Source organism: Pristis pectinata, chromosome 4, assembly GCF_009764475.1.
Source record: "Pristis pectinata isolate sPriPec2 chromosome 4, sPriPec2.1.pri, whole genome shotgun sequence".
In the NCBI taxonomy this organism is placed as follows: Eukaryota; Metazoa; Chordata; class Chondrichthyes; order Rhinopristiformes; family Pristidae; genus Pristis; species Pristis pectinata.
In genome coordinates, this window is record NC_067408.1 from 119,335,492 (window position 1) to 119,352,671 (window position 17,180).

The 17,180-nt window shown below is 45.4% G+C and overlaps 1 protein-coding gene across 4 annotated transcripts in view; it reads left to right on the forward strand.

The window, feature by feature from the left end:
• gbe1b (glucan (1,4-alpha-), branching enzyme 1b) overlaps positions 1-17,180 on the forward strand; it is a 394,510-nt gene that overhangs the window by 62,469 nt on the left and 314,861 nt on the right. The gene's annotated exons all lie outside the window — the stretch shown is intronic.

Sequence of the window (17,180 nt, forward strand, 5' to 3'; positions counted from 1 at the left end):
AAGTCCTCTCTCCTTCCTCGGACTGGAAGTACAATTGATCAAGAAAGTCTTAAGTGCATTTCTTCTTCTTCGATTTACAATATTTCTTCCAGTCAATTTTAGCATTACTGAAGTTCCACATTATCACCACTATAAAGTCCTTGCATCTTTTTCTCATTTTCTGCAAATTTCTTTCAATCTTCTCCCAAGTATTTAGTGGCCTGGACCCAGAAGGGTGACCACTCCTCCACTGCTCCTTAATTCTGATCAGGTAGGTTCTGCCTTTAAATTGCTCTATTCCCTTCATCAGTGCTGTGAGCCTACCTCTTTATATTCAGGAAAGATACTATGCTCATTCCTTCATTTAAGTGAAATCTGTTTTTGCCATAATATCAGAATCCCGTGGTGATTAGTGCTTGCCTCTCATCAACCTTATTTTCCAGACACTTGACATTTTACACACATGTACACCAAGCCTGTCTTGATCTACCACAGATTTTGCTGCCCACCACAACCTCACCTTGGATCCTACCCTTCAACTGAGTGCTGTTTGTCTTCATGTAGTTCTCTGCGTACCTTGTATTTCGGCCATCATGCTTCATACTGGTGCCTCTCTGACAGACTAACCCGATGTTAAAAACATTTTCCTATTCATTATGTCCTCCACTCACCAACTTTACTGAATGATAAAAATTTTCCTGATTCCCTTGTATATGGGAACATGTACTTCTGCTCTGAAGGAATGAGTTCCATGGTCTCAACTACAGCTTCTTGTGTCGGGTGCCATCTTAGAAAAGTGCCTCCTGTGACCCCTTGTATGAATGGAGAACTTCCTGTCACCTACTTGGATGTGTTTGAACCCAAGCCTCTGTCCTTATGAGCTCTGATCCTGTTGAAAGCAACATAATCTCCAATAAAACACCTTTGCTTTTACACCAAATCCCTGATGTCCTGATTGAATTGAGCTGAATTTGCATGTTCAATCTGCTGATTCTCCTGATCTAAGCAGCAGTTGAAACCCTCCTGAGGGATTTTTTTCAGATAAGATCGCTGACCATGTCAAAAATAAAACACCCTGGGAATTGGAGTACTTCATTAGTTGGTATTCATTATCTTTCACTTTTGTGTTGCTTTTCATTCACTTCTTTTGGAAACGAGCCAGATTCTTGGTGCCTTTTTAATTTGCGAGTATTGTTTGTATAGTTTAAGTCACATTGGTTCTCCCTGGTTATGCAGATTTTGCACGTAACAAGGTACCTACTTATTGTTTTACTGAGTTTGCAAATAGATTTTCCTCTCTCCTTGCCACTGTTTTGTGGCCTGTTTGAAAGGGACTGTATTATCTGAATCTGACCCAAAACTGGTGCCGTGTTCGGCTCTGGACGCCATATCTGTGTCATCCCAGAGACCCCCTCCGTCACATTGTCCACTTCGTGCCAGGGACCCCCTCTGTCACATTGTCCACTCCGTGCCAGGGACCCCCTCCGTCACATTGTCCACTCCGTGCCAGAGACCCCCTCCGTCACATTGTCCACTCCGTGCCAGGGCTCCTCTGCTGAAGCCCTCCTCCATGCATTTGTTACCTTTAGGCTTGACAATTCCAACACACTTCTGACCCATCTCCCTCATTCAAGTCTCTGTGGCCTTTTCCTAACCAAGTCCCATTCATCTACCATAAGCAGTAGGCCATTCAACCCCTGTGCTTCATCATTCAGTAGTTCATGGCTTATCTGTTCGCTCACCCCTGTGCATTGTGTCCAATAATGACTCACAGTTACACAATGCCTAATTTTTTAAAATTCTCAACCTTTTTCAATCCACCACAACCTTGCTTTGCATTATTTCTACATTGACTTCGAGCCTTGTGAATCCATCGAGATATCTGCACTGCTAATTCTGAACTCTTGACCATTTCTAACTGCAGTCTCTTCATCTACACTGGCTGTGTATTCAGCTGCTGACGTTCTCAACTGCAGAATTCATAGAACCATAGAACAATACAGCACAATACAGGTCCTTCCGCCCACCATGTTGTGCCGACCTTTAAACCTCGCTTAAGACTATCTAACCTTTTCCTCCCACATATCCCCCTATTTTAAATTCCTCCATATGCTTATCTAACAATCTCTTGAACTTGACCAACGTATCAGCCTCCACCACCACCCCAGGCAGCACATTCCATGCACCAACCACTCTCTGGGTGAAAAACCTCCCTCTGATATCTCCCTTGAACCTCCCACCCACTACTTTAAAGCCATGCCCTCTTGTATTGAGCATTGGTGCCCTGGGAAAGAGGCGCTGGATGTCCACTCTATCTATTCCTCTTAATATCTTGTACACCTCTATCATGTCTCCCCTCATCCTCCTCCTCTCCAATGAGAACAGCCCTAGCTCCTTTAGTCTCTCCTCATAATGCATACTCTCCAAACCAGGCAACATCCTGGTAAATCTCCTCTGCACCCTTTCCAACGCTTCCACATCCTTCCTATAATGAGGCGACCAGAACTGGACACAGAGAGTACTGTGGTCTAACCAGACTTTTGTAGAGCTGCATCATTACCTTGCGGCTCTTAAACTCGATCCCCTGACTTATGAAAGCTAACATCCCATAAGCTTTCTTAACTACCCTATCCACCTGCGAGGCAACTTTCAATGATCTGTGGATATGAACCTCCACACTACCCAGAATCCTGCCATTAACCTTGTACTCCACCTTGGAGTTTGTCATTCCAAAGTGTACCACCTCTCACTTCTCCAGACTGAACTCCATCTGCCACTTCTCAGCCCAGCTCTGCATCCCATCAATATTCCTCTGCAATCTCCTACAGTCCTCCACACTATCCACAACACCTTTGACCTTTGTGTTGTCTGCAAACTTGCTAACCCACCCTTCTACCCCCTCATCCAAGTCATTAATAAATATCACGAAAAGTAGAGGTCCCAGAACCGACCCTTGTGGGACACCACTAGTCACAGCCCTCCAATCTGAATGCATCCCCTCCACCACAACCCTTTGCTTTCTACAGGCAAGCCAATTCTGAATCCACTCACCCAAGTGTCCCTGGATCCCATGCCCTCTGACCTTCTGAAGAAGCCTACCATGTGAAACCTTGTCAAACGCCTTACTAACATCCATGTAGACCACATCTACTGCACTACCCTCATCAATCTTCCTGGTCACCTCCTCAAAGAATCCTATCAGGCTTGTGAGACATGATCTTTCCTTCACAAATCCATGCTGGCTGTCCCTAATCAGTCCATGATTCTCTAAATGCTCATAGATCCTATCTCTAAGATTTGCCACCCTCCAATGCTCCGGTACCATCCCCATGGACAACGAGGACTCAAAGATCTGAGCCAACGGTTCAGCAATCTCCTCCCTCACCTCGCGGAGCAGCCTGGGGAATATCCTGTCGGGCTCTGGGGACTTATCTGTCCTAATATTTTCTAACAATTACAACACATCCCCTCCATAGAACCATAGAACCATACAGCACAAAACAGGCCCTTTGGCCCACCATGTTGTGCTGTCCATCAAACCACCCTCACACTATCTAACCCTTTCCTCCTGCATATCCCTCTATCTCACATTCCTCCATGTGCCTATCCAACAAACTCTTGAACCTGTCCAATGTATCTGCCTCCACCACCACCCCAGGCAGTGCATTCCATGCGCCAACCACGCTCTGGGTGAAAAACCTCCCTCTGACATCTCCCCTGAACCTCCCACCCATAACCTCTCGTCTTGAGCATTTGTGCCCTGGGAAGGAGGCGCTGGCTGTCTACTCTATCTATTCCTCTCAATATTTTATATACCTCTATCATGTCTCCTCTCATCCTCCTCCTTCCCAGTGAATAAAGCCCTAGCACCTTAAGCCTCTCCTCATATTCTATACGCTCTAATCCAGGCAGCATCCTGGTAAATCTCCTCTGCACCCTCTCCAATGCCTGCACATCCTTCCTATAATGAGGCGACCAGAACTGAACACAGTACTCTAAGTGTGGTCTAACTAGAGTTTTGTAAAGCTGCATCATCACTTCGCGGCTCAAACTCAATCCCACGATTTATGAAAGCTAACATCCCATAGGCCTTCTTAACTGCTCTATCCACCTGTGAGGCAACTTTCAGTGAACTGTGAATATGAACCCCCAGATCCCTCTGCTCCTCTACACTGCCAAGTACCTTGCCATTTACCCTGTACTCTGCCCTGTACTCTCTCTTGATATCTACATGCTCTAGAACATTAACCTTACCAACACTGTCCTCTGCGTCATCAAGGACCCTCTCCTTGGTGAATACTGAAGAGAAGTATTCATTGAGAACCTCACCCACTTCCACAGCTTCCAGGCACATCCTCCCACCTTTGTCTCTAATTGGTCCTACCTCTGCTCTCGTCATCCTTTTGCTCTTCACGTACGTGAAAAAAGCCTTGGGATTCTCCTTAACCCTACTCACCAAGGCCTTTTCATGTCCCCTTCTTGCTCTCCTCAGCCCTTTCTTAAGCTCCTTCCTTGCTGCCCTATATTGCTCCTGAGCCCTTTCTGATCCTTGCTGCCTAGACCTTATGTATGCTGCCTTCTTCCTCCTAACTAGTTGTTCCACCTCTCTTGTCACCCATGGTTACTTCACCCTGCCATTCTTTATCTGCCTCACCGGGACAAATTTATCCCTAATTCAACTCCTAAACTTCACTGTTTTTGTACTTCTCTTTCAGTAGGTTCCTTAAAACCTTGCCCTTTGATTAAACTTTGGATCACCTGACCTTGTATCTCTATCCCTTTCCCTGGCAGCTACTTTGGACATGCACAGTTGGCATTTGTTGAGCTTCCGGCAAGTATCCACTCCCAAGACTGCCTTGTCCTATTGTTACATTGCCTGACCTCTTCCTTGGTTTAAATTATCTGCTGAAGTATTCATCCATACCCTTGTTATTCACAAACTTGACTATTCCAATATGCCTGTCAACTTAAGCTCACTAAAAACTTTGCTTCTGACATCTTGACTCACATTCAATTCCATTCAGCCATCACTGATGTTCTCGCTGGCCTTTCCAAATCCCTCATGCTCAAATCCCTCCATGGCTTTGCCTCTTATCTTTGTAATCTCCTAAAGCGAGATCCCAGAACTTCAGTTTTTGGTCTCTTGCATTTCCTGACTCTGAGACTATGCATTTTGGGATGTCAGATACTAACAGGACGTGCAGGTCCTCCCAGGATATCACAGCAAACCCAGTTCACAAATCAGAAATGCGGCCATAAATAGAGTTTCCACATGGCAGGAGATGCCTCTAGCCCTGCTGCAGCCGGCAAAAGCATCCCGCCGGTTTCCCAAACGCTCATTCGTATCTAGGGGCTGGCCATTAGTAGGGTGTTGGTAACCTGGGGAGGTCCTGTGTATAGTAAATGGCAGGGACCTCAGGCTGTTGGTGTACAGAGGAACCTTGGGGTTCAGGTTTGTAGCTCCCTGTAAATGGCAACACAGGCGGATAGTGTAGTGAAGGCATCGGCAGGCTTGCCTTCACAAGCTGAAGCACTGAGCTGGGATGTCGTGTTGCAGCTGTACAGAACCGGTGGCCGGGTCACACTTGGACAATTGTGGATAGTTGTATCAGCACACTTCAGGAAGGATGTGGTGGCATCAGGAAGAGCACAGAAAAGGTTCACCAGGATGTTGCCTGAACTGGAGGGCTTTAGTTACAAGGAGAGATTAGATAGGCTGCGATTGTTGTCACTGGAACACAGGAGACTGAAGGGTTGCCTTAGTGAGGTTTATAAAATTGAGGGACATAGATAGGGTAGATAGAGTACTTTTTCGAGGGTTAGGCAGTTTTAAACCAGCGGCACAGGTTTAAGGTGAGAGGGAGGAATTTAAAGGAGATCTGAGGGGTACGTTTTTCACACAGAGAGTGGTGGGTGTGTGGAATGAGCTGCCAGAGGAAGTGGTAGATGTGGGTACAATTACACCACGTAAGAGGTATTTAGACAGGGTACTTTGATAGGAAAGGCGCAAAAGAATGTGGGCAAATGAGATTAGCATAGATAGACATCATGGCCGGCATGGATGAGTCAGGCCAAAGAGCCTGTTTCTGTGCCAGACACTTAATGAACTGCTCAACCATTTGTGACTTCAGCCCTGGAATTTCCTCCTTAATCCCCTCATTAAGAAACTGGATAAAATCTCTTTGACTAAGAAACTGGACACATTCACCTATCTCATAGCTCAGTATAAAATATAATTTCGTGTGCTTCAGTGAAGCACCTTGGGCTCTTTGTAGCTGAGTTCAGAATGCCCACAAGTGAATTGAGGAAACTGAGGGTGGGTAACTGTCTCCCTCTCTCTGTACACTTGTGCTTTAGTGGTGGGAGATGGAGAGGGTGGGGAGGCATGGATTACATTGACTATTCTGAGTTTTAATAATATTGTAGATAACTTTGTAAATTTTGTTGTTATCTTTGGATATAACAGGATCAATATTAATTGAATGGTTTAGTTAATGAATAATCATTGTGAAATAGCAGAATAAGCAAGGCCAAACATCTGTTGCAACAAATATTCCACAGGCCAAGTTGTTCAACGTTAACTCAACAAATTTGGCTTTAGCAGTTTGGATCAGCATCTTGGAATTCATTCACTTGTCTGTCTTTTTGTAAGTTTTTTGGTGATGAGCATTTTGTGCCAAATTTTTCATGGAAGAGAATGGAATGAGTCATTTCCTCTACAGTGCTGCTGAGCATGAGCACCTTGTCTTAAGTTAGAAGGTCATGAATTCAAGTCTCTGTTTGGAGATGATGAAGTAATGTGGACTACCATTCTAGAGCAGAACTTGTTGAGTGCTGCATCCTCAGATGTGATTTTAAACTGAGGTTCCTCTACCCTCTCAGATCGTCGTCAAACATTCCCTGGCCCCACGTTAATCTCTTATCTAACGTGGCACAATAAACAAACTTTGTGGTCATTATCACGTTGCTATTTATGAAGTTCGCTGATGAAAATTGATTGTCATGTTTCCTACATAATAGCATGACTACACTTCAGAAAGATTTTTGAGGCTCAGGGAATGAAACAGTGACCAGCAGCATGGACAGGAGATTGGCTTAAAGGTAAAGAGGGGAGGACAATGGTAGGTGGGGGCTGGTAGACATTGGGGCTCCCAGGGCTCATTGCTGGGACATATTACTGACATAGACATGAGTGTGTGAGGTAACTTTTCTCAACTTGTGGAAGACACAAAGTTCGGAACAGTGGTAAATGTTGAGAAGAATTGTCATAGACTGCAGGAGGACATTGATTGGCTGGCTGAATGAGCAGACAAGTGGCAGAAGAAATTCAGTACAAGGAAGTGTGAAGGACTGCACCTTGGCAGAAAGGCTGAGAGACAAAACAGACTAAATGGTACAATTCTCAGTGGAAGGACAGGGCATTTGACAACCCTACAACTGGTGTGTATTTAGGGGGAATGGACTCTTGCACAGTAAATTCTCCCATCTTCTGAAGTAGGCCATACGCTATGAATGATGACAGTTCTGCACTAATTTCAAGCTTGGCTTGGCAGTGGATTGTGCTTGTTATCATGCCCACTCTTCGTATCATAACTACGTGGAATGTACAGCACAGAAACGGTTCTTTGCCCACAGGAGCATCTTCCCACCTCACCATCTCACCCTTGTTCTTGCTCTGTTTTCGTGTTGCTTTAGTTACTTCCCTTCAAATTCCAGACTACTTAATTACTGAATTTTTATTTGGTTAGTTCTCTGGATTGTTAGTCAAGGTCTCTGGATTACTAGTACGGTAATTTCAGTAATACCCCATCACTGTTCCCCAGATTTTAGAGGCCAGATCTGATACATCTGCCCAGCTGATGGTGTTAGTTGTGAAGGCAGCTCCAGTTTAACGGTGGCACCAGTGACCTATTGGCCCGAATGACCTCAAACGCCCAGTCAGCCTTCCGTCGAATTTCCCCTTTATAACCAAATTGTGCTTGCAGATTAAGTTACAGGTTGAATTTCTGCTCAAACTAATAATTATAATCACAGATGTAAAATCCTCTGTGAACCAGTGCAATCAGGCAGCGTAATAGAACATAATTGAATTTTTTTCAATTAAAAAGTATTCCTCAATGTATTTAAGAACAGAGATTTCATGGAGGTTTGTTAATAGAACTGAAAGTGGGTTCATTGGGAAAGATAAGCATACTTAAGTGGGGTGTCCATGAGGCCACCTGTGAGCAACATTGTTTAAAATTATTGGGATAAAACTAAACTGAGTCACTTAGTCATTTCATTGATGTACACTGCTCAGATTTATAGCAGAGGACATCTATTTTACTGACTTACCTTTTAAAATATGCCACATGACAACCGCGCACTGCAGGAAATGAGTGCAAATTGGTCCTGTGTTGTCAGCAGAATCCTACAGCTTCACCCGGGGATGAGGTTTGAATCAGTGCTGAACCGTGTGCTGGGGTACAGATGGCAGAAAACGTGAACATAAGTGATGGTATGTGTGGCGAATTTCCACTGGTTTGTCTGTGTCTGTGCTGATTTCCCTCATGGGTCCTCTGCCTTCACACTACTGATCAGCCCACCCACACTGAGTCCTGTGTTGTTGTGCGATCAATGATGTCTATGGCCGACCCTGTGTTAGTTTCCTTGCACTTTGCATCAATGTCATCTGGGCAATGTAGTAACTGAGTTCCAGTGGCTGTTGGTCAGGAGAGAGGCTTGGTAAAGGTACACGTCTGTGACCCATCAGCAGTGCTTTAGGGATTAGTCCAGACACTCCAAGTAAAGGTACACATCTGTGACCCATCAGCAGTGCCTTAGGGATCAGTCCGGACACTCCAGGAATCAAAACTGCTGGAGAGAAATTAGACAAATCAATAAGAACACATTTGATTGAATGTGAACGTGACTGTGAATGAGGAGGCACAGGCGGCGGTGTTTGCGTCACAATTAACTCATCGTGGTGCACAGTCTCGGTCCTGCTCCCCTGACCTGGAACATCTGGCAGTCAAGTGTTATCCGTTCTATCTGCCGAGGGAGTTCTCTGCCATCATCCTGGTAGCGGTGTACATTCCATCCCTGGCAGATGTCAAGCAGCACTGGGAGAGCTGAGCACTGTGATCGGCAGACACGAGACAGCGCACCCTGATGCCTTCCCAATCATCGCAGGGGACTTCAACCAGGCCAGCTTGAAGAAGTCTCTGACCAACTGCCACCAACATGTCACCTGCGGAACCAGAGGAGCCAACACACTCGATCACTGTTACACCACCATCAAGAACGCTTGCTGTGCCTGGCTGTACTACTCCTGACATATAGGCAGACACTGAGGACCGCAGCACCAGTGGTGAGGACCATGAAGGTCTGGTCAAGGGAGGCCGAGGAGCATTTACAAGACTGCTTTGAATCAGTGGACTGGTCCCTATTCAGGGATTCATCTTCAGATCTGAATGAATATGCCACAGCCATCACCATCTTAATCAAGATCTACGTGGATGGGTGTATGCCTTCGAGAACATACAGTGTTTTCCCAAACCAGAAGCCCTGGATGAACCAGGAGATGCACGATGTGCTGAGGGCTAGATCTGTTGTAGCAAAGACCGGCGATCGAGAATCCTACAAGAAGTCCAGGTATGACCTACGGAAGGCCATCGTGAGAGAGAAAAGGCAATTCCGTGTGACGTTAGAGACACAAATGGACGCATGGCAGCTGTGGCAGGGTTTGCATGCCATTACTTCCTATAAGGTGAAACCTAACAGCACAAATAGCAGTGATGCCTCACTCCTGATGAGCTCAACACCTTTTATGTATGCTTTGAAAGGGAGAATAACACTACATCTGTGTGAATGCCCACATTATCTGGCGACCCTGTGATCTCTGACTCGGAGGCCGACGTCAGAACATCCTTCTATGTTGGCATTCATTTCGAGAGGTATAGTGTATAAAAGTAAGGAAGTGTTGATGAGGCTGTACGGGGCACTAGTGAGGCCTCATTTGGAATACTGTGCACAGTTTTGGGCCCCATATCTTAGGAAGGATGTGCTGATGTTGGAGAGGGTTCAGAGGAGATTTACGAGGATGATTCCTGGAATGAAAGGGCTTACATATGATGAGCGTTTGTTGGCTCTTGGACTGTACTCACTGGAGCACAGAAGAGTGAGAGGGGACCTCATAGAAACATTTAAAATGTTGAAAGGACTGGACAGAGTAGATGTGGCCAAGCTGTTTCCCTTGGTGGGTGAGTCCAGGACCAGAGGGCACAATCTTAGAATTAGAGGATACAGGTTTAAAACAGAGATAAGGAGAAGTTTCTTTAGCCAGAGGGTGGTGAATTTGTGGAATTCCTTGCCACGTACAGTAGTGGAGGCCAGATCATTGGAGGTGTTTAAAGAAGAGATAGATAGATATCTAATTAGTCGGGGTATCAAAGGATATGGGGATAAGGCCGGAAATTGGGGTTAGAATAGTTTTGTTTTGCCCCCCCCCCCCAATTTCTCATTTTTTTTTCTTTTTTTCCTTTTATTGGAGCAGACTCAATGGGCTGAATGGCCTACTTCTGCTCCCTGGTCTTATGATCTTGTGTTCTAGAGGGTGAACCCTTGCAAGGCGTCAGGCCCCGATGGTGTACCTGGCAGGGTATCAGGGTACTGAAAACCTGTGGTGACCAACTGGCTGGCATGTTCAAGGACATCTTCAACCTCTCACTGCTACAGTCAGAGGTTCCCATCTGCTTCAAAAGGGCATCAATCATCATACTAGTGCCCAAGAAGAGCAGGGTGAGCTGCCTCATCGACTACTACCTTTGAGAGGTTGGTCATGGCTAGAATTGACTCCTGCCTGAGCAAGGACCTGGACCCGCTGCAATTCACCCACCGCCACGCAGGTCTACATTGGACGCAATCTCACTGGCTCTCCACTTGGCTCAGCGTTCAAAACTATCATCCCCTCAGTACTAATCAACAAGCTTAAAAACCAGGACCTCTGTACCTTCCTCTGCAATTGGATCCTCAACTTCCTATCAGGAGACCACGGTCAGTGCAGATCAGTAGTAACATCTCCTCTTTGCTGACAATCCAACAGAGGCGACCTCAAGGATGTGTGCTTAGCCCACTGCTCTACTCTCTCTACACTCCTGACTGTGTGGCTGGGCACAGCTCAAATGTCATCTATAAATGTCATCTCAGATGGCAACGAGGAGGTGTACAGGAGTGAGATAGTTTGGCTGGTTGAGTGGTGTCACAACAACAACCTCACACTCAACGTCAGCAAGACCAAGGAACTGATTGTGGACTTCAGGAAGGGGAAGTCGGGAGAACACACACCAGTCCTCATTGAGGGGTCAGCGGTGGAAAGAATGAGCAGCTTCAAGTTCCTGGATGTCAACACCTCAGAGGATCTATCGGGCCCAACACATTGATGCAATCACAAAGAAGGCATGCCAACGGCTCTACTTCATTAGGAGATTGAGGGGATTTGGTGTGTCATCAAAGACTCTTGCAAATTTCTATTGATGTACAGTGGAGAGCATTCTGACTGGTTTTAGCACAGCCTAGTATGGAGGCTCCAATGCACAGGATCTAAAGAGACTGTAGAGGGTTGCAGACTCAGCCAGCTCCATCACGGGCACAACCCTCCCCGTCATCGAGCACATCTCAAAGGGGGTGCCTCAAGAAGGCAGTACCCATCATTAAGGACCCTCACCATCCAGGACATGCCTTCTTTTCGTTCAATACCCGGGTTCAACTCCCGCTGCTGTCTGTAAGGAGTATGTACGTTCTCCCCGTGTCTGTGTCAGTTTCCTCCGGGTGCTTCAGTTTCCTCCCACGTTCCAAAGACATACGGGTTAGGAAGTTGTGAGCATGCTATGTTGGCGCCGGAAGCGTGGTGACACTTGTGGGCTGCCCCCAGAATACTCTGCGCAAAGATGTGTTTCGATGTACATGTGACTATTAAATAAATATGTATCTATCTATCTATATCTATCAATACCACCATTGGGCAGGAGGTACAGGAGCCTGAACACCTGCATTCAACATTTCAGAAACAGCTTTTTTCCCTCCACCATCAAATTTCTGAACGGTCCATGAACACCAGCTCATTATTCCTCTTTTTCACTAATTATTTATTTTGTAACTTACAGGTTTTTATGTCTTTGTACTGTACTGCTGCCACGAAACAACAAATTTCACGACATATGTAGGTGACACTAAACCTGATTCTGAATATCTCGATGCAACGTGTTCACTGACCAGTTTGCTTGGGCTGACTTATACTGCTCACTTAATGAATATAAAATAAAGAGCAGGGCTTGTTGTCCTTTGAGCAGAGAGGATTGATAATTGCTGCCGTAGAGGTGTTTAATGTTATGAAGGGGTTACATTGATGAAATAAAAAGCTGCTGCTTCTGGAGACTGAAAAGTCAGTGCCCAGAAGACACAGAATTAAAGTGATTGGCAACAGACCCAAAGGTAACAGGAAAATGTTTTTATGCAATGGGATGGAGAGAATTGGAATGCACTGGCTAATAAGGAGGCAAATACACATGTCCTTCAGAAAGAAATTTAATATTTCCCTAAAGGAGGCAAAATTACAGGGATATGGAGAAAGAGTGGGTCAAAACAGATTCACAAGAGACTGCAGATGCCGGAATCTGGAGCAACAAACAATCTGCTGAAGGAACTCAGTGGGTTGAGCGTCATCTGTAGGAGGAAAGGAAATGTCGATGTTTCGGGTTGGAACCCTGCATCAGATCAAATTGGATTGTTTGTTGAAAGCAGACAGACTAGTGCTGTGCAGTTAAATGATTCTGTTTCTGAGATGTTCAAGGCGTTTGACAAAATGAGGTGGTCTCTTTATTCCTCCAACTTAAGATAAGATCCTTATTAGTCATATGTACATCGAAACACACAGTGAAGCACATCTTTTGTGTAGTGATTTTGGGGGGCAGCCCGCAAGTGTCGCCACACTTCCAGCGCCAACATAGCATGCCCACAACTTCCTAACCCGTACGTCTTTGGAATGTGGGAGGAAACCGGAGCACCTGGAGGAAACCCACACAGACACGGGGAGAACGTACAAACTCCTTACAGACAGTGGCCGGATTTGAAAGGGACGATGGGGCAGGACACACAGTGATCAGCGGGTGGGGAGGGACGATGGGGCAGGACGCGCAGTGATCAGCGGGTGGGGAGGGACGATGGGGCAGGACGCGCAGTGATCAGTTGATTTACTCATCACACAGATTCAATTGCAAGAATCCCTGCAAACAGGGAAACAAAACTTATCATGGAAACTAAAGCAAATCTCCCAGTAAATGTAGGATTATTTCACCTGCAAAATGCAGTCAGTGGAGGGAAGTTGCAGAATGTGAATTGAGTGTGCATAATCAATTGTATTGGAGCAGCATTGAACGAAGGTTTGATTAAGCTGTCATCTTCATTCTGGTTGGAGGTAGTGATGCATGCAGCCATTTTTTAAAAAAAGGTAACAATATCTGGAGTGTGATTATTTATATTTCCTCTGTTCATCCATACACCTTTAAGTTATCCGAGCAATTAGAACATAGAACAGTACAGCAGAGTACGGGTCCTTCGGCCCACGATGTTGTGCCGACCTATATAAACCTACTACACAATCAATCTAAACCTTCCCTCCTGCACGGCCCATAACCCCCCATTTTTCTTACATCCATGTGCCTATCTAAGAGCCTTTTAAATGTCCCTATTGTATTAGCCTCTACCACCACTCCCGGCAGTGCGTTCTAGGCACCCACCACTCTCTGCGTGAAGAATCTACTTCTGACATCTCCCCGGAATATTCCTCCTCTGACCTTAAATGAATGTCCTCTGATGTTGGCTATTGCCACACTGGGGAGAAGGTGCTGGCTGTCCACTCTATCCATGCCCCTCATAATCTTATACACCTTTATCAAATCGCCTCTCATCCTCCGTTGCTCCAAAGAGAAAAGTCCTAGCTTGCTCAACCTTTCCTCATAAGACATGCTCTCCAATCCAGGCAGCATCCTGGTAAATCTCCTCTCTCAAGCTTCCGCATCCATCCTATAATGAGGCGACCAGAACCGAACACAATACTCCAAGTGTGGTCTGACCAGGGTTTTATAGAGCTGCAACATCACCTCGCTGCACTTGAACTCAATACCCTGACTAATGAAGGCCAACACTCCATACGCCTTCTTAACAACCCTATCAACTTGCGTGGCAACCTTGAGAGATCGATGGACTTGGACCTCAAGATCCCTCTGTTCCCCAATTCTCCAACTGTGGTCAGTTTTCTCACCATTGCCCATCCTAGAGAAGCTGGATGAAAAAGCAAAAGAAACAAAAGTAAGCATGATTTTCGTGGTTGTAACTACAAACAATTGGACATGGATTAAAATGTACAATATAAGTAATATCGACTCTCAGTTCAGCTCATTGGATGTACCGAAGGCCAACGAGGCATTGAGCTAGAAAAAAAAATAGTGCAAAAGAGAAATAATAAGGTAGTGTTCATGGACCGTTCAGAAATCTGATGGCAGAGGTGAAGAAGCTGTTCCTGAAATGTTGAGTATGGGTCTTCAGGCTCCTGTACCTCCTCCCCGATGGTTGTAATGAGAAGAGGGCATGTCCCAGGTGGTGAGGGTCCTTAATGATGGATGCTGCCTTCTTGAGGTACCGTCTCTTGAAGATGTCCTCGATGTGGTGGAGGGTTGTGCCTGTAATGAAGCTGGCTGAGTCTACAACCCTCTTCAGCCCCTTTAGATCCTGTGCATTGGAGCCTCCGTACCAGGCAGTGACGCAACCAGTCAGGATGCTCTCCACCGTACATCTGTAGAAATTTGTAAGAGTCTTTGGTGACAGACCAAATCTCCTCAAACTCCGAATAAGGTAGAGCCGCTGGCGTGCCTCCTTTGTGATTGCATCAATGTGTTGATTCTTCAGTTTTATGATACTCTGTTTTTACTTTTATATAGGAATTTATCAAGTACTTCCTGAAAATTCATGTATACACCATCTACTGCACTGCCCTCATCAGCATTCTGTTACCTTATTTTGACAAAAGATTCAATTTAAAGCAGTTGTCAAGGTCTGTCATGGTAGGCTGGTCCAGAGGAGTAAGTTGCATGGGATCCATGGTGACATAGTAAACTAGTTACAGAATTGACTTTATCATAAATGATAGAGGGTAGTGGTGGGTGGGGGTTTGTCTGACTGGAAGTCTGTGACCACTGATGTTCTGTAGGGATCAGTGCCGGGACCTCTGTTTGTAATATACATAAATGATTTGGACTGATTAGTAAATCTGCACATGACGTGAAAATTGATGGAGTTGCGGATAGAGAAGAAGATTGCCGAAGGATATAGTGGGATATAGATCAAATTAAATTTGGGTGGAGCAACGGCAGATGGAGTTTAATTCAGGTATGTATGAAGTGATGTATTTTGGGAGATCAAGTACAAGAGGGAAATGTGCAGTAAGTGGCAGGACCCTTCGGAGCAGTGATGTTGAAAAGGATCTTGGGGTACGAGTACACAGCTCCCTGAAAGTTGAAAAACAAGAGGATAGGGTGGTAAAGAAGACGTATCTCATGCTTGCCTTCATTGGTCGAGGCATTGAGTCTAAAAGTCATGTTGCACCTCTATAAAACTTCGGTTAGGCCACATTTATGGTACTGTGTGCAGTTCTGGTTGCCACACTATAGGCAGGATGTGAAGGCTTTGGAGAAGGTACAGAAGAGTTCACCTGAATGTTGCCTGGATTAGAATGTGTATTAGCTATGAGGAGAAGTTGGACAAACTTGGATTGTATTTTCTAGTGCGTCGGAGGCTGTGGGGTAACCTGATAGAAGTGTATAAAATTATGAGAGGCATAGATTGGGTAGATAGGTTGGAAATGTCAAATACCAGAGGGCATAGTTTAAGGTGAGAGGGAGCAAATTTAAAGGAGATTTGTGAGACAAGTTTTTTTATACAGAGTGGTGGGTGCCTGGAACATGCTGTGAAGGGAGGTGGTAGAAGTGAATATGACAGCAACGTTTAAGAGGCACTTAGACAGACACACGGACAGGCAGGGAATGGAGGGATGTGGACCACGTGCAGGCTGATGGGGTTAATTAGATTAGCATCATGGTTGGGACAGACATGGTGGGTGGAAGTGCCTGTTCCTGTGCTGTATGGTTCTGTGTTTATGTTCATAGTCTTTGCCACCTCAAAATAAAACTCAGTCAAATTTGTAGGACAGGACTTCCCCCACACAAAGCCATGCTGCCTATCCCTAGTAAGTCCATGCTTTTCCTTATGTGAGTAATCTTGTCCCTAAGTTATTAGAAAAGATCTCCCTACCATTGATGTAAGTTTCGCTGGCCTGTAATTTCCTGGATTATCCCTGTGACCATTAAACAAGTGAACGACATTGGCTATTTTCCATTCTTTTGGGACCTTGCCTATGGCTGAGGAGGAGACAAAGATCTCTGTGAAGACCCCATGTGAAAGGTTCCATGGTACTATTTAGCTCTGAGAAGTTGGACAAACTTGGATTGTTTTTTCCAGTGTGTCAGAGACTGTGGGGTAACCTGATAATCAGGTATGGTAGTGTAGCAGTTAGCGTAACACTATTACAGCAGCCACTGTTTGTAAGGAGTTTGTACATTCTCCCTGTATCTGTGTGGGTTTCCTCCGGGTGCTCCGGTTTCCTCCCACATTCCAAAGACGTACGGGTTAGGAAGTTGTGGGCATGCTATGTTGGCACCGGAAGCATGGTGACACTTGCAGGCTGCCGCCAGAACACTCTATGCAAAAGATGCATTTCACTGTGTGTTTCGATGTACACGTCACTAATAAAGATATCTTATAAGACCTGGGGTGATCTCCTTGGTAGCCTGGCCCATACTTGCCCTGCAATCAACGTAACTAAAATATGCTATCTGTTCATGACTGAATTGCTATTCTGGGATCTTTCTGCGCTCAGGTAACATAGGAAATTTGCTAGCTCATTTCTTATGTTACACTAATTTTCACTGCTTATAAAGCACATGGAAACATTCTGAGATTGTGTAAGGTTCTTCTTCAATGAACAGTCAGGACTTCAGCTTCAGGTCTGCAAACTTGTAGCTGGAGAGGTGGGCTTGAGGGAAGAGAGCAGCACAGTGCACATCTTTTAAATTCCCATTATGTTTGACCAGCTGGATATGCTCAATGCA